Source organism: Callorhinus ursinus, unplaced genomic scaffold (genome assembly GCF_003265705.2).
Source record: "Callorhinus ursinus isolate GAN/ISIS: 27379988/994484 unplaced genomic scaffold, GSC_fseal_2.0 scaffold76, whole genome shotgun sequence".
NCBI classification, from domain to species: domain Eukaryota; kingdom Metazoa; phylum Chordata; class Mammalia; order Carnivora; family Otariidae; genus Callorhinus; species Callorhinus ursinus.
In genome coordinates, this window is record NW_027397138.1 from 3711717 (window position 1) to 3736847 (window position 25131).

The 25131-nt window shown below is 40.7% G+C and overlaps 1 protein-coding gene across 1 annotated transcript in view; it reads right to left on the minus strand.

Annotated features, from left to right (window-relative positions):
• The window catches only part of FAT3 (FAT atypical cadherin 3), a 643793-nt gene that overhangs the window by 608655 nt on the left and 10007 nt on the right, over positions 1-25131 (minus strand). The window contains exon 2 of the mRNA XM_073887135.1: positions 19849-19970. The gene's annotated coding sequence lies outside the window, so the exon portion shown is untranslated. The remainder of the gene's footprint in view (positions 1-19848; positions 19971-25131) is intronic.

Genomic DNA, 25131 nt, shown 5'->3' on the forward strand with positions numbered 1-25131 from the left:
TCCACCTCAGACTGAACATAACATCAGGAACACAGCGAGCACTCACATGTACTGCTCCAGGGAATGCATTTGGGACCCCAGAGGCTGGCTTCCTCTATTAGAGCATATTTATTCCTGGAGCCAAGCACAGTCTTACACACATCAGCCAGTAATAATAAAAGCCAGAGAAACAGAAGAGCGAGGAGACACTTTGTCATCCTGGGGCAACCCGAATTAAAACACACACACACACACACACACACACACACACACACACACACATTAAAATAGAAAAGGTATTGGGAGTATCTGGGGGTGGGATGAAGGGGGCTGGCTATAATGTTCCTGGTTCCACATATAATTTCTAAGCAAGGTGGGAGTGGAGGGGGGGTGTTCTGGGTTAAAACTGATTACATAGTGGGCCCCTTTGACCAGGATACCATGATACGCAAACAGCAAAGACAACAGATACCTTTACAGCCCATGGAAAAATAAAATGCTCAATCATAATTAGGTTATACTGTTCATTAAAATATCGTTCCAGCTGCACCCAAAGCAAGCCTGAAAGGAGCTGAATCTCAGCATTAGTAATGATTTAGAGGGAAATGGGGCTATGCAATTTATGAGTTTTCAATCACACATCAATCTGATTTATCTTCCACATGTCTTTCCTGGCTTGTCTCTATTCCTCCACACATCCATTCTTCAAAGGCTAGACAAGAGGGTAGAAGGTGGAAGAGGTAGTAGGTTTCACTTTTTCTGTTGTTATTTTTTTAAAGGGGATTTTTTTTTTTTGCCTTCCTAAAATTTCGAGAGATGGAAAATCCATTAGGTAATTAGGACCAACCCAAGAGACCAATTCAAGACTGTTCCCTACAGTTCACTCTCCAGAAATTTTCCAGTCCACTTCCCTAGGGAAATGTTAAAGTTGCCTCCCCCACAGCCACTTTCAAATGTAGCCTGAACCTGGTACCAATGTAAGGCTTTAAATGTAAACTTTATAACAAGACCTGAGCTGAAACTGCAAGCAGCTATGAAAACCAGGATCTCTGTTTTTTGCAAGGGGGCAAAACAATCCTAGGCACAAGTAGAAAAGACCATATCAGGTTTGCATGCATTTCTTTTTTTTTTAAAGGTTTTATTTATTTATTTGAGAGAGAGAGAATGAGAGATAGAGAGCACGAGAGGGAAGAGGGTCAGAAGGAGAAGCAGACTCCCTGCTGAGCAGGGATCCCGATGTGGGACTCGATCCCGGGACTCCAGGATCATGACCTGAGCCGAAGGCAGTCGCTTAACCAACTGAGCCACCCAGGCGCCCTTTTTTTTTTTTTTTAAGATTTTATTTATTTATTTGAGAGAGAAAGAATGAGAGATAGACAGCATGAGAGAGAAGAGGGTCAGAAGGAGAAGCAGACTCCCTGCTGAGCAGGGAGCCCCATGCATGCATTTCTGAGTTAACCTCATGATAGCTGTTCTCCCCAGAAAGCTTCAACATGTGGGAACTTTAGTATTGTCAGTCTCAGAAGTCACAACTTCTCAGCTCGGGCACAATGTTTCCATTTGGAATTTCTCTCCACCACTAGAATGGTCAAAAGCAGCCTGCCAACTTCTAAAGTTCTCAATTAGTAAGGTAGAGGAGCAACCTTACCAACCTAGGACCCGTTGCTTGTGTTACAAGGAATCCACATTGCCCCTGAGATTGTATGATTTACAGCTTAATTGTAGTCAAGAGCACAGCCCTGGGATCATGGCAGATCTGGGTTCCAATCCTGACTCCACAGTTTATTAGCTTTTATAAATCCCAAATTAAGTGATGTCTCTAAACCTGTTTCTCAACCATAAAATAGACATAATAGTACCTACTTCATAGAACTCTGATGATCTTGGCACAACACATGTAAAAATGCTTTGCACAAAGCATCCTGTGGCCCCCAGAAAATCCATAGTAAATGGTAATGGTAATAAATGCACTTAAATTACTATTAACACGAACAGAACCACAGTACCTTTCATTAAGAAAAGACTCGATTTACACATGCCAAACGATGCCTGGGTTGTTGTTCTGTTGCTTTTCGTGTTTTGGTTTGTTTGTTTAAATTTTTACTGAGTTTTCTTATTCCTCATTCCTTTTTATTTCTTTATCTCCTCATTTGTTTATAATATTAACAACCTTAGATGTGGAGGACATCTTTTATCTTATGACCCCAAATGCTTTTTTGAAGGCGCCCCCCCCAATGCTTTATATAAAGCTTACAAATGAGTCATTTATAATCTTGCTCACTTGTAAATACCCTAAATGTAAGTTCCAAACATTTAAAGGATTCCCTCTGTAGCTAAGGGACACCATGAACGTTTTAGCAGTATGTGTGAATTAAATGTGCACTCTTCTAGGGTAGCCTCTACCAGTTACCCACATTCTTCCTGAAGCAAGACGCCCTGCTCCATAAAGGATCTATTTGCATGCCAACGGATGGATGCCAAATCTTTTCAAAGTAGAATGGGGAAAGGTGAAACAAAACCACCAACATTTAGTCATGTCATTTAGGCTCAACAACAAAATGTATCCATTATCACACATCAATATCTAGAAGAGAATGATAGATTTTTGTATTTTTTAGATCAATGTCTGACAATTATATTTACATCAGACCTCAACTACTTTCTATTTTTACTTGATTTCCTCTGCTATAATGGGTTAGATGTCACCTCTACATTTCAGTTACTTGGGCAATGCATGCTTCTCTGGTTTTACCCACTCCTGATATCTTTGTCGTAGTGAAGGCCTTGTTTCTAGTTGGTGACAGTGCAAAATATATATGACAGTGAAATTTCTCCTTTACTTAGTCTTAAAGGAGGTTCATTCATACTTACCCCACTTCTTACATGTTGAACACCCACTATGTGCCAAATGCCTAATTCATAGTCATAAAATTCTTAAAGGTAGGTGCTTACTAGTATCACCCATTTACAAAGAAGAACTTTAAGGCACAGAAAGGTTAAATAAATTCCCAATCTCCTAAGAGTCGGGGAGTTGCAGAGCCAGACTCAACTCAGAGCAGCATGTACTTAATTACTCCACTAGACTTCCTCCTTAATCTCCAAGTGCCCATAATAGCTCCTCCTCACTGATGAACATGTAAAAATCTGACTGTTTCAGCCTTCCTGCCTGCCTTCCTTCCTTCCTTCCTTCAATATGCTTTTTAATTGAGTCCCTACTTTATGGCAGGAACTGTGCTAGGTAGTAGGAATCCAGTAATGAAAAAGACAAACATTGTATCTGCCCACAAGGTGTTTATAAAGCTAATGAGAAACTTTTATTTTAAAAACCCTAAAATTAAAAATTATCCAAATTAAATAAAATTTACCAAAGAATACCCTAAAATTAAAAATGATGTAAGTAATTAGTTAAATAAAGGCAGGACCATTGCTACAACCCCTTGGAAGACCCTGTGAAAGGAGATAGCAAGGGACCCATCCCAACCCATCTCCGATGTTGCTGAAGGGGCTATTAGCCAGGGTGAACTTTAGCCATGATTTCTATAAATGCAAAGGGGCCACTAGCTCTGTTTCTATAATACATGGATTCCTGAGTCCTGCCCAGTGAAATTGTGCAGCCAACTGCTTATTTTTTTTAATAATACAAGATGGCTGTCAATAAAGTTTCCAAATGTCAACCATCCTTCCACCTCTCCCTGGCTGTCTGTATATGCCTAGAAATTGAATAAGTTCCTATAAAATTTCAATAGGGTAACATGTCATAAAACGCTTCCCCCAGCCCTAAAATCTCAAGCAGTTCTCTGCCTGCTAGTCTGGCATCCAACACTGGTTTGGAGTTTACCTAAGACTCCTCCCTGCATAATAATTAAAAAGGTTTTTATATATAAATTTTTAAATATAGGAATGCCTTACTTTTCTCAAATGCTTAGTGACAAGGGTTAATATTTCCAGCCAATCAGGACTTAATTGTTTGAAATTTATTTTTCTACACTTTGTCCCTCAAAATCTTTCTAAAATGCATTAATATAATGTTTTATCTTAGTAGCAGTCTGGTGAGTAAAAAAAAAAACTCAGGCTCTTGGATCCTTCTGCAAGATTTCTCAGGATATCAACATTTCTTTAATCTTGTCTCGAGTCCATATTTGGATGTAGAGAATAGGGCCCTTGGCATGGATAATGTAGTTTAGCTTTAAGAGATGACAGAGAGAAGGCAGAGTCACTGGATTTCTACTTTGCCTCTACCTTCCATCTCTCGGCAAAAAGCATGGTATACCAGGGGTGCTTGAGTGGCTCAGTTGTTTAAGGGACTGACTTCAGCTCAGGTCATGATCTCAGGGTCCTGGGATCAAGCCCCACGTCGAGCCCCATGTCGAGCTCCACACTCAGCAAGGAGTCTGCTTGTCCCTCTCCCTCTGTCCCTCCCCAGGTCATGCTCTCTCTCTCTCTCAAATAAATAAAATCTTAAAAAAAAAAAAAAGCATGGTATACCAGATAGAAAGGAAATGGGGATAACATAAGAACGCTTAATCCAGAACCCACCAGAGTATAGAGCTCTTTCTCCCTACAACCAGAGAAGCTTCGTTTTTATCTATTTCAAATCTGGAGCTTCCATGGAGAATTTCAATGTCAAGAAAAGATGTCACTGCTTTAAAGGTTAAAGAATTACTAATTCCTGATTTGAATTAGTTCAAGTATCCAAGCCCAAATGAATTAAATCTCAGAGTGATCTAGGAATTTGCAATGTGATCTTTTCAGTCCAGACTTCATCAATAGTAGAAGACCGGGAATTTTTTCTAATCTCTTCCAATTTGAGATTCTATAATTCAGTGAATCTGCTGTCAGCCTGGACCACTACCTTGGGCATCTCTGCAGTAAACAAATTCCTCACAAAAGCTGACTTTCTTAAGATTTGCCTCTTATAAAAGAACTGGGAGGGAAAATATGGCCAAATCATTGTTACAATTTGGTCAAAGAACAGAATTACTTCACATTAAAAGAAACCTGAGTTACTGTGAAGAAATATTCTCTATAAATCCCAAGTACTGAATAATTATCCTTCAGCTTTTCAGTGAAAGAGCCAATAAATATGTTCTAGGTGCCCTTGGCAAATGAGCCCCATTCCAAAGAGGAAAAACTCAGAGCAGAAAGCAAGGAAATAAGCAGGAAGAACGAATAAGAATGAAGGACAATGCTGTCAACTGTGAAGTTAGTGTTTTACATGATGTGTTTAAATATACCAAGGAAAAGACAGATCAACTAACAAGATACTTGAAGAAAGAGGAGGGCCCAAATCTGCAGTGCTTTAGTAAGAGACAGGGAAGCAGAAGCTGTCCAGGGGAGGAGGAAGGAGAGGAATACAGCCCTATTCTCTTGTGATGAACCACTCTTGCTCCCTGTGAGTGCATTTATTACCCAGATCCACTAGGCAACAGGAAACGGGGAGAACCAGCTTGGGTATTACAGTGAAAAACTTGGCCAAACTTGTGAGGGTCCTGCCCAGAGCCTCCCCACACTGCCTCCAGAGAAGAAAAGATACACTGCAAGGCTGTTCCCAGGGCACTGGGGGAGAGGTGAGACAGTCTACAACGGCCCCAGTTCCTGTAAAACACTGCTTGATCCAGGCAAAAAGGCAGCAGTAGAAGGAAAGTATGGCCATAATTACAGAAGGAGCTAGAGGTACTTAGGTTTGACTGCTGATCTCAGAGTGTTAGTCAGATCCCTGGGAAAAGCAACATGGATAGTCAGTCAACTTACTCCTCCCTACCAAAAGTTCTACAGGACAAGACTTACTCCTCCCCACGCAAAGCTCTACAGGACAGGAGAGGAGGAAGGGGGCGGGTGAAGAGAGGTCTTTCCAGCAGATTCAAGGTGCAGAGTTCAGAAAGAATGACTATAGACTGCTGCTGGAAGAAGGTTTACCAGCACTTACTTGCTTCTTCTTTGCCAAGTAAGTGGCCTAAGTCAGCAGGACCTAGGAATCTGTATATTATCGCTGCCCTGATCCTAAGGCACAGCCGGGTTTGGGAGTCACAGCTCAGGAAACAGCTTTCACTAGCACGTGAGAGACTAAAGTGGATAGAGTCAAGAACCATCAGTAGGAAGGAAAGGAAATGACACATGGTCCCAGTGCAGTGCTTGTGGCCAAGTAAATTCGTTGAGATGTTCAGTTGGCATGATTTAGAGGAAGACTGTTCTCTCCTTGATGTCACCTCAAAGAAGAGCCATCCAGAGGCACAGGATTCCTGAAAAATAGTCATAATGTTCCAGTCCTTGCTCCGCTGCTGTTTGATCATCTTACTTTGGGGCAATAGAGTTGGCTAGTATGGTTGAGATGGTCACAGGGGTAGATGAACCTACACGATTTCCGTCCATCTGATTCCATTTCATTTACCCAACACGGACACAGATGCACAACTTAGTAGGAAGAGCTCTCGGTTCCAAGGACTGGGCAACAAAGCTGATCTGAATCAAGAGCTGCTACATTTATCTTCTTCATCCTTCTCCCTGGCACTCCGTGCTTCTCCTCAGAGACCGTTCTCGGCTCCCTGGGCCTGTCCAGAAGCTCAACCCAGCCAAGCAGCTTCTGATCCCTTTACACATTTCTGATCAGGCCAAGGAGAGCCCCGATATTTCATAAAGTGATAATGGTTGAAAATGAAATAATATAGAACCCCAGATAACCTAATCACATTTTTAAAAGTAACCACTGAGTTACTTGTGTGGAACTTTCAAGTTTGTTAAGGCAAAATAGGAGAGAACATATGGTTTTCCAAGTAAACCAATAGTACTTTCAACACATCAGTTTGTTCATAGGGACTTTCTAGGTCACAGAGAATTAAAAAATGGAAAAATAAAAAAAAAATTAGCTATCTTTCCCCCCAAACATAATTTTCATGAAGGCAGAAACTTGCCTGTCTTTGTCTCTTACATATCACTTGCTCCTTCAAAAAGCCTGGCACAGAGTAGGCACTCATTTCTTATTTATTCAACAAACTGATGAAAAAAGTAATTTACAATTATTAAATATAATTTGTGGGCCTTAACCCAGCAGATTTATTTTTTTTAATTAGATTTCTCCTTTAATTAATACTAAAATAAATATGAATTCTTTAAGTATATTACTGAAGAAGTAAGAAGTAAGGAAAATAGGATAGGAAAAATATCTGGTTGTGGAAAACCTACAATGAGAACATCATGAGGTAATTTTAGTTCAACAATTTTGTCAACTGATTTTCATTGTCTTTAAGAACTAAGCGCCTGCTTTTTTGTCTAAATGTAACATTCTATATGTCCCTAAAGAGGGGCGCCTGGGTGGCTCAGTCAGTTAAGCATCTGCCTTCAGCTCACATCATGATCCCGGGGTCCTGGGGTAGAGTCCCGCATCGATTCAGGCTCCCTGCTCTGCGGGAAGCTTGCTTCTCCCTCTCCCTCTGCCGCTCCCCCTGCTTGTGCTGTCTTGGTCTCTCTCAAATAAATCTTTAAAAAAATAAAACAGATGTTCTTAAAGAAATTAAGACAAATCATTCGATGAATTCAATTAGTGTAAATGACACATACCCCAGTTGTTAAAGGAAAACTATGATCTCCAACATACTTGGGGGTTCCATTACTTATTGTGTGTGTAACCATCAACAAGTTACTTCGCCTTGCTGAGGATCAGGCTGCTCACCTGTACCTACCTCAAAAGCCAGAGGTGAGGAAGTTTCCATGAGACCATCTATGCAGTACTTAGCACAGTACTGGCTCTCAATAAACACTGATGCTTCCTGTTACTAAAGAGCTTAAAATATATTTCATTTGGGTTTTTGAAATTGTGGTTTAAAGGGAATTTCTCTAGATCTGTGTATTTACTAAAACTGTCTCAAGAAAACACCACATGTACTGTAGAAATTGACTGATCCACAGTAAATATGGCTATCTTTATCACATCACTTTGTTTGATTTGACTTTCTGTAGCAACATTGTGAAAGTTAATGTCACTTTCCTAAACTAGTGAAAAAGACACACTTAAGCCTGTAAATTCTGTTTGCAAACTCTGTTGAGAAATGACAGCTACTCCCAGAACCGTTCCCATCCTCCCCCTGCCTCGTCCTCACAGAGAACGTGTAAGCAATGGCTCTGAATCACTGAAATCAAAACTGGTTCAGAGACCCTCTCCTCCAGCTTCAACTGTTTTGTTCTTTCAAAGCACGGGCCCTTCAGAATAAGCCACTTCTCACATATAAGGGTTTGGTAGTCTGGACTTCTTCAGAAGTCATCTCTATTAATTACAGACATCCTCAAATGCAGCTTTTCTTTCTTTTTCCCTTTTGACATATTAAACTGGTTGTCAGAAATTAAATGAATTCAGAAAGGGATGACTGAATTATCTCTAAATTGAATCAACTGTTAAAAACTTCCTGGAAAATGATTTTTTGTTGCTAACGCTAGACTTACCAACCTACAAAGTTGACTTACTTGTTATTTAAGAGGACAATGGGCATTAATATTGTATAACTGCATAGGTCTTGCCAAAAAAAGTCTCACATAACTGGTTTACATTATAATAAAAAATGCTTAGATGTCAAAAATAGAAAACCATCCTTTCAGTGTTCATATATAAGTCTGCTTTGTAAACAGAAAAAAAAAAACAAATGTTTTAGGATTCATCTATAAAACAAGAATTTAAAATGTCATAAAACTAGTTTATATTATAACCAGAAACTCTTAGATACTAAAAATAGAGTTTATGTATCAGTTTGTATCCCAAAACAATAAGAAATGCATGTATCAGGACCCAGGAATTTAGACTGTCTATAGCAGAGAAAACAATGAACTTTTTCATGGAAATAATGATAACAAAACTTCATTTCCTAAGATTTATGTACTCAGAAAATTTTAGGAGCAGAAGAAATCTCAGGTATCAACTCATCAATCATTCTACTGCAGGCAATATAAAACATAACCCTGCAAGACAGATGAGAATCTATTCTCATCTGTATCAGGATTATAGATTTGCAATTGAGTAATAATCTGTCATAATTTGCGAGGGTGGCATATCATTATGTAATGAATATTAAAACTTCTTCCTGGTTGTAAAGTCTCTCCAGCCCTCTCCAAAGACTTCCATGCATGCAAGTCAAGAGCTTCCATCAAACCGAGGAGAGCGGGCTCCTAGCACCCCAGGTTTCTATAAGGTGTTTGCACTGCTTTCAAATCTGTTTCATCATAAGGACACTGTCTTTTGATGCTTCCCTCCTGCATACGAAGCTGAAGGAGGGAAGATGAAGTTCTTTGTTACTGTGATTCGAGTATCCATCTTTTCCAGTACTCCCGATCTACACACACAAAAGCCAAAAAGCCTCTTAAAAGAAGGTGATTTATAAACTTGTAAAACCCAAGAAGTCGATCAATATGTAATGGAGTAAAGAGAAAAAGAAAGAAAAGCAGGCAGGTGTGACAGAACGCTTGGTCGATGGCAATTACTGACATGCCTGGATTGAAAGCATTCAGTTCACTTACTAAGACCTCCAATTCTGATAAACACTGATTGATGAGTGAGAGACACATTTCAGATTGCATGCGCCTCTCTGTGCGTTCACTTCTAAGTCACAGGTGGCAGGTCTGTACTTACAAACACCGCCTGCCTTGTTACAATCTCCCATTTCCCCCCTCAGTTCATCATTTTTATCTAAATTACTCCTACAAGTTCACCGGAGGTGATGATGTTTGTTTCTGAAGTGACGCAGCTGTCAAAATGTTTCCATTTTCACAAGCAAAATGCAGGTACTTTAACTTACTTTTAAGCCACAAAGAAGTCTTTCAAAGTGCCCACTACAACCTTAAAATACAGCCTTAGATGCTGAAAACGCTGAGGTGTTTAAATCTAGATGGCTAATTGCCGATGGATCACAGAATTTGGACTTTAGAATACTGGATTCTAGCACCTCACTAGGTCCCTAATTGATCCTGGGCAATTCATTCGAGCTCTCTCTGTACCTCAGTTCATCTGTAAAAAAAAGATTAAATCAGATTCACTCTAAAGTTTCCTCCAGCCCTAACACTCCGTGATTCTTGTATCTTTTCAGAATCATTAATTTAGTTATGTTACTGAAATTCATTCTGCCCCTTAGAAACTATCTACAGGTTATTTAAATACAAAACTATACGTCTCACCAAAATGTATGTGAAAATGTCATTGTCATACAGTAAGGTTTGAGATCCTTTGTCTGACTGCCAAGTACTACCCCATCAGCTGTTTCTCTTTTACCAATATCTATTATTTCATGGGGTGCCTGGTTAGCCTAGTTGGTTAACCAATATCTATTATGTCCCACAATGACAATATCAACAAAGTTGGGCTAGAGTTTTTTAAAAGAAAGGGTTTAAATTTGTTTTTAATGTTTTAGTTTTCACAATACTGATGGATGTCAAGTACATGGTCAACTTTTCTCCACAGATTTAGTCAAAAGGTAAATTTGTATACATTCCAGCAAAACAGATAGGGTATTCATAATATCTGACAGCTATTCTAATCATCTTTCTCCAACATCCATTACCTTTCATATTTACATGTTTCCTTTGACAATTCCAAACTGGAGGGAAAATATGCAGAGGGTAATGCCATCTGTATGAGATATGAAATCTAGTGTGAGATGCGTTGATTCAAATACAAAAAAAGATACACTCTTCCAATTCATTTTCTCTGATTTTTTTCAACTGATACATGAGCGTATGAGATATAAATCAACCCATTCCTGTTAAAAAAAAAAAAGGAAAAAAAAGGAAAGCTTCAAAAACAAAGACAAATTTAAAACCTAGTCCTCTTTTCTGTAGGTAAAAGAATATGGTTGCATAGTAAAAGGCAGACAGGAAAGGAAGGAAGGATTGGAGCAATGGGGAGATAATCCTTTTGAAGCATGGATCCTCTATGGTAAAGCCATTTTAACCATTTGTTCTAAATTCTTCTTAAATTTCCATTTGAACGGTATCCTTATTTCATTTATTAAAGTTGTCATCTACATGAGCTTGAATTTTTAATGGAAAGGGTTCCAGTTTGCTTTTAGAAGAATCTGAAATCAGAAGCATGAATATAAAAAGACAGGTGAGTCCAAATCTTTTATGACAGACAGGCTTCCTCAGAGAAGTCAGCCATAATATAGACTGGAAGTTATCAGCAACACCCAACAACTCGTAATCCTTGGTAGAGAGGGAGACTTGTTCTCTCTTGTATGGAAGAAACCGGAAAATGACTCCCTTCTGATTTAGAATGGACACTCACTGCAGTTCAAGTTACCAATAGAGAGGTAGCCTATGTGTCTGAAATATTTCTTCATGCTTCTGCCAGGTAGAAAAAAATGAGGAAAGAGGGGCGCCTGGGTAGCTCAGTCGTTAAGCGTGTGCCTTCGGCTCAGGTCATGATCCCAGGGTCCTGGGATCGAGCCCCACATCGGGCTCCCTGTTTGGCGGTGCTTCTCCCTCTCCCTCTACTGCCCCCCCTGCTCATGCTCTCTCTCTCTCTCTCTCTCTCTCTCTCTCTGTCAAATAAAATCTTCTTTAAAAATTTTTAATTAAAAGAAAAAATGAGGAAAGAGAGTGAAAACATGTGGTGAATTGCTTCAGTAGTCACAGAAAGAGGTATGTCACACCTAGCAAGGGCAGAGCAGACAAAAATGAGCAAGAAATAGAAGCCCTGAAAAAAACAAAACAGAAAACAAGGTTTCGAGGCTCAGCTAGGTAACAAAGGTTAAGGCAGGTGGAGGATTAAGTCTCTTCTGCCTGGCAAGAGCTTTGTCCTCTCCTGCCATCATGTCACGTGACTTCGAGGTCCACTCTGCTCACCTCCCCACGAGACTCCCCTCAATGCCAGACAACACTGTCTTCAACTCCACTCCAGAGTCTAATGCCACAGCCACCGCCTAGCTCTCTGTCATTCCTTGGAACGGCCCCATCTCTGAAATCCTATGAAATGCCAACACCTCTAATAATTTCCAATCTTCTCCAACCCCCTTACATCTCTCTCTAAACCTCTCCTTCATCTTCCCCAAGGCTCCGTGTGATACACAGACCACTCTTGTTTTCATTCTCTCCTTCACTTAGTTTTTTTTAACCTTCCCATTCACGGGCATCCGAAATTCTATCATTCCATGTCCTTCCGACCCATCTCTCTGGGCAATCTGTAATTCTGAATCACCCCTCCATCTGTTTGGCTTTCTACAGTTCCCAGGCTGCTCCGGACCATGGGAGAGTTCCACATAACAGGAACATCTGTTCGTGCCCTGGTGGATGAGCTTCAGCCCCAGCAGGGCCCTCAGTGCTGCCTGGCAAGCTTGGTACTCAGCTTTGGCACACTCCGCCTCATCGCCTATTCTAAGCCTTCACCGATTTCCTTAAGATCCCTACTTTGTCCGCCAGCTCTTCACTCTAGCCTCTCTTCCAATTTCCCCAAAGGAAGAGAGGCAGTCCTCTGGGAACTCCCTTGCTTCCCTTCACCTGAATGGAGTGATCCTCACCCACTCCTGTCTTGGAAGGACTTCACCTTTTGCAGTCCAACGGGAAATCCCTGCAGGCTGTCTTCATCCCTTCCCAACCTGAGTCTTGTGAGAACTTTTTCTTCATTAATTCTCCCCCCTCTCCTGTATTTGCATCTGATTCCTTTTCAGTGCATGCTACACAACTCCTGGGCCACCATTTTCTTAGGAGACGGTGTGTGTGCGGGCCAGGTTTCTGTTTCTACTGGCCTGATCTCTCTGCCCATAAACAAACTTGTTTTCCTCTATCTTCATTAAAAACAAAACAAAACAAAACCTCCTCAGACCCAGCTTCCCAACTTTCTCCTTAGGCTTCAGCCCCAACCCTTTCCTTTCCTTCATTGCCAAACTTACTGAAAGAGTTTTCAAAATTTGCAGCCACCACCTCTTCCCTCACTTCAGCCCACTGCCATCTGGCAGGCATCCCCCTCCACTGCTCTGTTCCACAGGCAGCATCACATCCTAACAGCCAAATCCAACGGCCTTTTTCAGCAGCCAACCACTCCTGCATCCCCAATGGCCCCGCCAACAGTGTGAGAGTCACTCATGCTCTCGTTCTTGAAAATCGGATTCCTTGGCTTTGGGGGTACTCCCCTCCTCTGGGTGGTCCACCACTGCTCAGACTGCTCTTTCTCTGGTTTCTTCTCCTCTGCCCAATTCTTAAAACTGGATGACCTCAACTCTCGCCTTTTCTCACCCTACCACAGGGGTTACAAACCATAGCTGGCTTGTGGGCCAAATGGGGCCAGTCACATGTTATTGTAAATAAAATTTGGTTGAAACATACCTGCACCCTATTCATTTACATACCCTCCTACGGCTGTTTTCAGACTAAGAGTTGAGTGAGTGGTTGTGGCAGAGAGTATGCCCTGCACAGCCGCAAATACTTACCGTCTGGTCCTTTCCATAAAACATTTGGTGGTCCCTCTCTAGATGGTCTACACAGTGACTCCCAAAGTGCGGTCCCAGACCAGCAGCATTGACATTACCTGGGAATGCGTTAGAAATGTAGTCCTTGAGCTCCACCTGAAGCCTAATAAATAATGGAAGGAAGCACAGAAATCTCTGTTTTACAAATCTTCCAAGTGATTGATGTTCAACTGCAGTTTAAGAACCACTGGCCCAGGGGCGCCTGGGTGACTCAGTCAGTTAAGCATCCAACTCTTGGTTTCGGCTCAGGTCATGATCTCGTGGGTCTTGAGATCGAGCCTCACATCGGGCTCCATGCTCAGCAGGGTGTCTGCTTGAAGATTCTCTCCCTCTGCCCCTCCCTGCACTCAGGCTCTCACTCTCTCTCTCTCTCAAATAAATAAATAAATCTTAAAAAAAAAAAAATAGAACCACTGGTCCACATGATGACACTGGACAATCTCCAGGGCTTCAAGTACCACCCATGCAGGTGCCCGGGTGGCTCAGTCGGTTAAGTGTCTGCCTTCAGCTCAGGTCATGACCCCAGGGTCCTGGGTTTGAGGCCCGCAGAGCAGGGAGCCTGCTTCTTCTTCTCCCCTTGCTCCTCCCCTCTGCTCATGCTCTCTCTCTGTCAAATAAATAAATACAACCTTTAAAAAAAAGTACTACCCACGCATGTGATGCAGACTCTTGAATTAAGCTTTACTGTGCTCTACATTAGTATTTTCAACTACTGGATATTTCCAACCAAAGGTTCCTTCCTCCTCATTCAACAAACACTTTCTCAACACCCTCTATAGGATAAGCTGCAGTCTGTGCAGGAGTCGAGCTGCCAGATAAAAATGTGTCTTATGCAATATTTGAGACATACTGAAGAATTGTTCACTGTTTATCTGCAATTTAAATTTCACTGGAGATCTGTATTTTTATTTAGTCAACCTAGCAATGCTACACAGGCCATAAAGTGAACATGAAAAGAGTTTTTACCCCAAAGTGGTAGAGTTCATTCAGGGAGCCAGTGATATAAACACAGTGCAGAACAATATGATAACCTCAAAATCTCACATTTCAAAACTCTCTCTCCCCTCTTCCCATGTCAGTTAACAGCTGCAAGGTCTTTTGGGGCTAGGCTACTTCAAAAGCCTGTTCTAAATACCCAGAAAAGGGGATTCAGACCCTCAAGTGGTGGGAAAAGTTATAAGGCAGAGAGGAACATTCTAATCAAGTGTGTGTATGAGAAACAGATTGCGATATGAATCACAATGGAATGATAAGACAGACATTAAATATACTTAGATCCTCATTTCTCTAAACTTTGATCTTTATCAACTGTTAGATATAACGAGCAGTCGCATAGCTAAAGTTTACTATTTTAAGGTATGTTAATAAAAATTGGGTCCATTGTTTAAAAAACGATACCCAGTGAAAAGTTCATGGTTTGGAATCTGGATCTAAAATTAAAGTCCTTGGCTTATGGTCTAGACCACAAACCAAACCCTGAGGCTCATCTGGTAACATTTTACCCCATTAACAAGCCAGGAAGAACTCTTCCACGATGGGTTTGTGAAGTCCGATGACAGCAGTGAGACTAAAGCATTGTATTAACTGGCATTCTTCGTAACAAGAAAGTAGATTTTTAAAACAATAAATTGGGTGGGATGCAAAATGTCTGACCTACCAATTAAAAAAAAAAATTCTGACAGTTTTCTAATTAGAAAAAAAAGACAATTTCTTAAAACATAGAGCAAGGCCATTTTTGTTGTTGTTGTTGTTGTTGTTGTTTTATCAAGGCTTCCGGCAAAAAACATTTCCATCTCACTCTGAGCAAACTCATATTTAAAACTTTCTCCAAAGGCCCCAAAAGAAAGCTTACTGCTATTATAAGTCACCCACGCCTGAACACAGTCCATGGAATCAGCTGTGGACATGGAAAACAATGACAGCAGAGACAAATGAAATTCAGACTTTCTCTCATTTTAGCTAATACATACTCGCTCACTTCGTCTCCTCTTCTCATTTTAATCAATACTGGTTGATTTCAAGTCAACGAGTCTTGCACTCAACATCCGGTTTAGGTGGAAAAAAGAAGACGAGAGAAGAGGCAGCTGCCCAGCACCAAGATAATAGGCAAACTGAATACAACTTTCCCCTGATTTTAAATTCCCAACATAGTTTTAGTAAATCCAAATTTGTAACTCATAAATGACATTTGTTTCTTTATGCAAATATAACTCAGAGGGCTTCGTGAAGTGAAGAGATCTCATCACAATTTTGTTTTTAAAAACACACCTCTGAAAACTACACATCCAGTTTCTCAGAACACACCTACTAGATAAAATAGCATTTCCTTCTGCTTCTTCCTTGAATAAATAAGAACTGCCAGCATAGATCAGAAGCATCAAGTTGAGAACCTTGACTCTTCAAGTGGTAAATTACTGAGTAATGAGCCACCCTCAGCTCCGGTGCCCAGATGCACCAGCATCGACTGGGGAGTCCTGCTTTCACAGAAGTGACTGGAAGACTCAGGTGAGTTCAGAGAGGACACTGCCACGTCCAAACCAGCAGAGCACACCCGCTACAGAAATACCCCTTTCTACTCCTCAGTGGTTACCAGCAGCCCTTACCTCATCCCCACACCTTCAGTTCCCTGAGGTCAAGAATGGTGTTGTATTTATCTCCTTGACCATACCAGCAGCCAGCAAGATGTCACAGAATAACAGCGTCTCCGTGAATATGTATGAACAGGACAGGAGGTGGGGAACCGCACAAAGGTGGTTCAAAGCCTTCACTTGGAAGTTGCACTTAACTGGCCCCTCAAAAAATACCATTCCACTATTTTAACTACTCCTAGTTTCCCCCTGCCCTTGATCCAAAGCATAAGGAGTAATGCCTCCCTCAGCACAATTCAAGATAACCCGTCATTATCAGATGTCTGAGCAGTCCCTCACGCCAGTAGGCAGTCAGATAAGGCACTGCTAGTCGGGTGCTCGTTTATAAAAGGCCAAAGTAGCATCTTTTAAAAGGATTTGTATTTGATTCAATACCTTAATCCAGAGACACCTTCTTAATCCTTGAAAGGAGTCAAGCCCTCGTTCTAGAGTTCTCAGTATTAAAACACAAAGTTGCTCAAATTCCCCCTTCTAGCAAAGCCATCATTTCAATTCTTAATGTGTAGTATGAATGTTCTTCTCCACAGTTCCTAAGCCTCTACATCAAGTGTGAGGTGTGTTTTCTTTGAGTTAGTATTTATTTTTGCCAAAGTCACAGAACAAACTCAGTATCTAAACAGCACTGTATCTGCGGGTGTGCAAAGAAAATCCACTGTACTGAAATAGACACTAAAAGAATAATTACTCAGTGAGTTAACCATTTAAATAATGACCACTGGCTCAAACTGTAAAAGGCTCATTCATAACTGTAATTATAAAAGAAATGGGTATTTTTATAACCACATTAAAAAAATACCTAGCAGACTAGTGAGTTGAGAAAAAATCCTTTAACCAAGCAAACGAAACACCAGCAATAATCTGTACTCATTAAAGATAGTTGGTTCTTACTGAATCAAAATCAGGTTCCTTCACTTTCAGTAACTACTTACTATTAACACAGCTGTGAAATCAGATGAAATCAAATTTGAATTGCAGACAATTAATTTTAAAATAAGTATTACCTGAACACTTAGCAATGCAGACCTACATTTTCTATGAAATATTCGCAAGAACTTGACACAGATGCAAGTGAATAAAACATCTATCTAAAAATACCGCAATGATAAAAAATACTTGAGACAGCAAAGGAAACACATCACAAATAAGCTTTCCCAACATGTCTTGGCATACAAACAAGTGTATCTTGCAAACAGTTGAGTATTAAGTTTCCTGAGGTCCCCACAGTGCCCAGAGGCAGAAGGGAGAAGCAAGGAGGTCCCTAAAATGAAGACATCCACAGAAGGAGGAGCCATTCAGCTCAGCAGCCTTGGAATAGCAGGTTCAAAGCCAACAAAGAGTTAAACACCTAGGCTAGCTCTGTAATGAATGCTTAGTAAGTTTGGCCAAGGAATATCAAGTAGATACCAGGGCTAGAGCAACTGCTAAAGGGATGACCTCCTTGAATCTTATTTGCATAGCAATGAGATGTCACAAAGGCATTAAGTCTGAAACTGCAATGCTGTTTCTAATCCATGCTTTATTTTGTTGTGACATGAAGCAAACTGCTTTTTAAAGTAAAACAGAAATGATTCCAGCAATTCAGGCATGGGGGAGGGCGGAGGGAAGGGGAAACAAGTATAGATTATAAAATAGACTGGAAAGGAGCTATGCAAAGAGCTACTAAGTCACTCTGGGAGCAAAACCAGCTGGGGAAAACAAAAACAAAAACAAAACAAAACAGTAAAATAGTAACTTTCAAGGATATTTCCAAAGTGAGACCAGGTAAGTAAGTTGCTGGCTTTTGTAAACTAATATATGTTACTTGGGCCAAGAATAATGCATGTCTGCTCACAACAGACAAAATATCAATAAAATGAGCCAAACTCAAAGTGTATCTGTTACAGCCTCAGGCTGTTGCCTATAATGATGCAAAAGCCTTCAGTTACAGTTTGGCGTTTGTTTTTGTTTTGTCTTATGTTGTTCTCAGGAATTGTGCTTGCAAGTATTATTATCATTAGCTAATACTAGGGGAGACCGGGGGACTTTTTCCTTTACCATGGAAGAATGCAACTTCTTTTTGATATACTGGATAAAATTACACATACATACAGCTAAGGCTGCAAAGAGAACAACGAGAAAAATGGCATTGAAATCAAGTTTTTGTGTTAAAGCAGTTACAAAATGAAAAGGCATTCAACAAAATCATGACTACTCAAGGTCTACCTATATTTCTTTTTAAAAAAGGAGAATACTTCTAAACTTCAAATGTCATAAGTTCATTTCTCTCCCAGAATTTTACACATCAAATTCAAACCCAGTCACAGTGCAATTAAATGAAAACAAAATAAAACAAACAAACAAAAATCTCCTCCATGATGTCTTGAACGTGCAACTTACCCAGCTACGGTTGTTTTCCTGCCGTAATTACCAAAGAACATCGAGATTTTTACTCATTTCTGTCACAAAGATAGGCAAAATGAAGTTTTAGCTGCCTGTTACTCAAATCCCCGAACCACCTTTCCGAAGGCATAAAAAATAACTCTCTTATTTTGTGATTCTGAAAGAACCTCAAGTTATTTACCAGACCATATGAATCTACTTCGGGCAATGAAATTAATATTTCAGTAAGTCTTTTTCCATGAAACAGAAAGCCTTTTAGTAATGACCTTGGACCAGATAATAGGAAAGGCAAGAAAAGCAGGGTCCAAAGCCAGAGGGTAATTGTGATTCAAAGACTCTTTTATGCAAATAAGACCCCTAATCATGCTAATGCAATTTTCTACATTTTATCTTCCATCTTTTTATTTACATTCAGCTGAGAAGCCAAAATCAGAAAAGAGCAGATTTCTGGCTTCTTGATCCAACCTGTCCTGTGCAAGCACAGCCCTGGCGAGAGCTGCAGGACCATCACTGGGCATCTGACAGCCCACTCCCAGAAGTAACATGACAACTCAGAACATCCCGAGTATGCTGAAGTTAGTTCCAGCAAGTGGTAAATGACTCCGGCAGGGTGCGATAACCCACACTGATTGCGCACTGGTTAACATTTCCATTTCCTTTTGTATTATCAGACTTGCCTGAAAGGGAAAAGTCATTTCTAAGAGGGAGCATGCATAGTGTTGCCCTGACTCTCTGGACGCACTCAACGTGCTTCCTGCTGACCTGGGTGCACACTCCTACTTGCCATGTACTGGCAGGTGTTTTCAGGGGCAGTGTGGTCTGGAGATGGCTGCACACTTCCAGCAGGATCACTTATGGGGTCACGGTAACTATGAGTAAGGCTGGGGACAGGCCAGGAGCTCAGAACTCCACTCAGGAGACAAATAGCTGTTAGGCGAGCAGAGGCATAAGGAGTACAAGTTGTAAAGTCAGACAAGGCCAAGTTAGAATCCTGACTCTCACACCTCCTGAACTACGTCACCTTGGACAAGTCACTTACCAGCTCTGTGCCTCAATTTATTCATCTGTAAAGTAGAGATAATAATAGTACTTGTCTCAGAGAGTTGTTGGGGGATAAATGAGAAAACATATGGAAACCTCGTATCAGTGTTCGTTATTAACAAATACAAAAACACATAAAGAAATTGTATAAACAAACTCAAGTTACTATTACCAATATTGTCAATAATTTCTTTTTAATAGTCTATCAGTTCTATCAATTCAATGCCTACTGACCAGCAGGAAGTTTGGGAGTGTTCTGTTTTTCAGAATTCTTTATCCATATTTTCCTTTTTTTAAGTTTCTCCCATAAACTTGATTATCCATACAGTAAAACTGGGATAATAAAACAGCCCATTGTAGCTAACCTTATGCAGGGTATTTGTCATTGTCGTCCTTGTGATTATCCAAATGATGAAAGGCAGTATGGCTCTGTGCCTGCTTCTCAAACTTGGATTAACAGCAGTTTCATCAATGGTCCTCAAAGCGCCTGAATAAACAGGATGAAATCATGGGGAGTTTTAGCACATTCCCCATCTCTAACAGGTCAGGCCATGGCAAATAAGCATACAATCTGAGTAAAAAACTACACCTGCTATGGAAATAAAACTTCAAAATACGTGCCCTAGTCTCTCTTCCAACCCAGTTTCCACCTCTGATTCTCTCTCCATGGAAATTCTAAAGATGTCCCAGAGGATATAGTTGGAGCAACTTTTAGGTGTGTCAATTTTTTTTGAAAGTTTTACTTATTTATTTTAGAGAGACAGCACGAGCAGGAGGGGCAGAGGGAGAGAGAGAATCTCAAGCAGACTACAAGCTGAGTGCAGAGCCCAACGTGGGGCTCCATCCCGGGACCCAGAGATCATGACCTGAGCTGAAATTAAGAGTCAGACGCTGAACCAACTGTGCCACCCAGGTGCCCCAGTGTGTCAATTATAATTAAAGATTTTGGGGAGAAAATTTAAGTATACTGATAGCTAAGTAATTTAAAATATTATTTCATGTTTAAATAAACACATTAAGAATAGACTGTAAAAGTCACATAAAGCTTTAGAAAAAGCACTCAGCCCTCAAAGAAATCTGACTGATACCCATGGCCATCTTTGCTCTCCACCACCATGCTCTGAGAGTATGAGACCATCCTCCTCTTTTGGTACAAGGATTTGGATGGCTACATCTGAGAAGCCCTGGTTGTAGACAAGAGCTGTGGGTTCAAATCCCGGTCCTGCCAATTAAAGTCCATGACCTTGGTTAAATTCCTAACCATATCTTTGTTACCTATGAAATAATGATGCTGAGGTGCATGGGTGGCTCAGCCGGTTAAGTATCTGCCTTCGGCTCAGGTCATGATCCCAGGGTCTTGGGATTGAGCCTCACATCGGGCTCCTTGATCAGCGGGGAACTTGCTTCTCCCTCTCCCTCTGCCTGCCGCTGCCCCTGCTTCTTCTCTGTCAAATAAATAAATAAAATCTTTAAAAAAAATTTTTTTAGTAGTGGATGCTAACATCCACCTACTAGAACAGAGTGGATGCTAGAACAAAAGTATATATAGAAAGAGCCTGATGCAGTAGATGCTCAACAAATCTTAGCCATTTTCTTCTCCCCCTGCCATTTCCCCTTTCCTACTGTTTATTTAGGATCTGAGATGGTAATGATGCTTGGAACTCCACCAGCCATCACCTATAATTTCTCAAGGATGCTAAATCAGGGGCGCCTGGATGGTGCAGTCGGTTCAACATCCAACTCTTGGTTTCAGCTCAAGTCATGATCTCAGGGTCATGAGATCGAGCCCCATGACAGACTAGGCACTCGGTGTGGCGTCTGCCTGAGATTCTCCCCTCCCTCTCCTCTGCCCCTCCCACTCATGCTCTCTCTCTCTCTCTAAAATAAAAGATAATAATAATTTAAATAAATAAATAATCAAAATAAAATCAAAATAAGAAAATGAAGAGAGACTAAATCAGTCCAGCATTGAAAATCTATATATCTCATTCGTTTATCCATTTGACAAATATTCCTTAAGCATCTATTTATTGTCAGACACCGTCTATGCATGAAAGGGTTCAGGAGGCAAGAAAGAGTGTGAAAATACACATTCCAGGTCATCATTTCACAGATGAAGTGTTTTCCGTGACACCAAATGGCTACAGAACCTTCTCAGTTGGGGGAAGGAGAAGCAATGACAAAACACACTGGCATCCCAAGTAATTCCAGCATAGTTTAATGTTCTCACCAGTATTCACTAGGACACCAGGGTCCCAATTCAGTTCCCATCAGGGATATTAATAATAACCAAAAGCTATTAGTGAGGCCAACCAAAAGAATGAAAAGCCCACAGACCCAAACAAAGAAGGCTTCCAGTAGCAAAGAGCCACCAAGAAGAAACTGCTGGAACTTGGTCACCAGTGATTCACCTCTGCAGCCTGCCCATTTACTCTCTTTCCAGTTCAGTGGTAACAGCGATCACACCATTTAGACTCAGCACTCAGACTGCTCCAGCCTGCCCGGAAATCTGCATGGAAGCAAAGGATCAAAATGCCTTTTCATCTAAAGAACTGTGAATTAACTCTCTGCCTTTTTAATTACTCTCAATTACTTTCCCACTATTTACAAGGATTTTTTTTTTTTTTTTGCCTAACAAAATCCAACTCTAATCAATATATGCAGTATATCCCAGCTGATTAGTGTAATTCTTGCCCCACCATGATGCTGGAGTTTTGCCAGCCTTACCTAGCACACAATTAAATGTCTGGTAATGCCTGCTGTTACGCAGCAGGCCTCACGAGTTAATAGGGAAAAAACGGGATTCACATTTGCCTCTACCAGCCCCTAAGTGCCCTCGCTCTTTCTCATCTGCTTGTAGACACGTACGAAGTATGCCTGGAGAAATAAAGGCCTGGAATGATCACACAAACCTAAAAGACACAGGAGCATAAGAAAAGGATCTCCAGAGTCTAACTCGTCATCTCCTCATTTCAGTAAATCCTTCCAAGAATAAGTCATCACTCTTCCCACCCTCTATTCTGATACTGAACTGTGAGAGCACATTCTATGTACAGAAAAGATTCAGGTATCTGGACCCACCTAAATCCAATATTATGAATTATGTTCAGTGTACCTTCAAGCCAATTTTCAATAAACACAAATCACTTAATAAGAAATTAAGAGCATTACACACTTCTCATGCTCCTGTGGATTTGGTGTTAAAGAGATTTTGTTTGTTAAGCTCACAGAATGACAAAGTGTCCTAAAAGACAGACACAGCCTTTTCCAATTTCCATTCATTCAAGAAAGTAATCAAGCATTTTTTGTAATATGACATTCCCAACACACACACCTGTTTACATGCTGATTTTGACAGGCTGCCCCTGAAATAATGCTTTATTGCAGTATAATTGGAAAAAAAAAAAAAAGACTAGGAACTTGGAATTTTACAAGACATTTTAATCTATTCTATGACTATCAGCCAGGTAATCTCATACATTCATTCATACACACTATGTGCCTGACGCTGTAAATCCAATGCTTTAAAGCAAGATTCTCTAGCCCACAAAGGTCAGAACTGAGTAAGCAGTACCCGTGGGAACCTCCATGTCTCAGTGTACACTGGAATGGTGTGTTAATTGTAGGTTAGTATAACAATAGATATAGCACACGTGTTTACAAATGATGATTTTTAAATGTAAATTAGAAAGACTTCAAGGATCCTCGTAATAACATTCTTAGGTACATATGTATTCTATGCTTTCTGGAGACAGAAAAGACTCAGCATTGAAGTGTGTTCCTACCTCCCAGTGTATTCTACCTTTGACTGTGAACATTAATTTCCACGCAGTTGTACCATTCCATACAAATTTCTCTATAAGGACCTCCTCGAAAACAAAGTGGTGCCCCTAAAAGGTAACCAGATTTTTGGATGTGTCCATGATGCCTTTTGGTGTATTCACCACACTCCTTGAAAACTTACAGGAAAGAGCCACACCTTTGACAGGTCAGCCAATCAAGAACCGGGGTGTGTCCATGCCTGGAGGATCTTTCCTTGGACTAGAAAATGTGGACCTCAGATATATTACATCCCACGAATACCAGAATCATAATGCAGCCCCAATACCTCAGAGAGATCTTTCAATATTTGGCCATGGATGTTCCATTGTGAAGGTCAATGATACACTATTCAAGTTGAACATAAACAGATATGGTCATTCAGTTTTAAATATTAAACACTGGTAAAATCCAGCAATGATAAGAGTGGAGGAGTGAAGGTTAATGTAAAAAAATAGGAATTTGGAATTTTACAAGACATTTTATTTATTTATTTTAATATTTTATTTATTTATTTGCCAGAGAGAGAGACAGGGAGAGAGGGAACACAAGCAGGGGGAGTGGGAGAGGGAGAAGCAGGCTTCCCGTGGAACAGGGAGCTGATGTGGGGCTCAATCCCAGGACCCTGGGATCATGACCTGAGCCGAAGGCAGATGCTTAACGACTGAGCCACCCAGGCGCCCCTACAAGACATTTTAATCTATCAAATGCAGGAATGGGAAAACTGTGGGAAAGCTGAAATCACCTGTGCAGGTGTGTCTCCCCCCCGCCCCCCAGAGACCATCATTCTCAGGGCTGACGGTCTCTAGGGGGAGAGAGACACCTGCACAGGTAATTTCATTACAAGGCCTATGGTATTAGGTGCCGTAACAGTAATACAAACTGTAGTGGGGACGTTGACTACAGCAACGTGGAAAAGCAATGCAGGAGGTAAGGTTTAAGCAAACCTGCAGGATGGCATAGGGCTCCAACTAGTGACTGCAGGGGTTGGGCAGGGTGATCACATATAGAGGGGCCAGCAGCCACCAAGGAGACCAGAAAGTAGGAGGGGGCCCTGCAGCAAGTGAGAAGCTCTGAGTGATCACATCCACTTCTCTGGACGTTACCAAGTCTGGGAACAGGAGTGATCCTTATTCAGTATCTTCCCACAAGAGCTGATATTGTCAGAGGTGTGATTCTGGGTGGGAGTGGCCTAAGCCCACTGCCCCAGAAACTCTTCAGCTTTCCCATTTCTGCAACCTCTCCGTAAATGAGGTGGATTTTTCTCTCCTAACCCCAGTCCCGCTCTGACTTGCCCCTCCCACTTGCCCTCTGAGGCTTCTCCTCAAAGTAGTGCTGAAGGAAAAGGTCACACTCTGACTTTCAGACCGTCACATATTTGAAATAAAATATATTCCCCAGATGTGTACCTTCTTGCCTTTCTCTAAGAAATCGAATATATGAAAATTTAAAGTTAAAAAACAGACAAATTAAAGAGAAACAAAATATTCTTTAGAAAAGAATGTGCCCCAGGATCTGCTTAAATAGTGAGTTTTCCCTAATTGAATGCATTTAAAATGTGATTTGCTTTGAAAAATGTGATTTACACTCACATTTAAAAACTTTATCTATTGTATAAGAGCAATCTGGGCTTATTCACTTTGATTATTATAATAACCACTGATGAGCTGTATGAAAATGGCATATATCATAAAATACCTGTATCTCCCTCTTTCTCTTTGAAGAGGAAGTAGAATATGTCATTAATCCTACCTATTTAACAGAAATACAGAAAGTATAAATTGAAAAGACTGTGCGCACTACTGAAAAAAACTTGGGAAAAAAGTGAC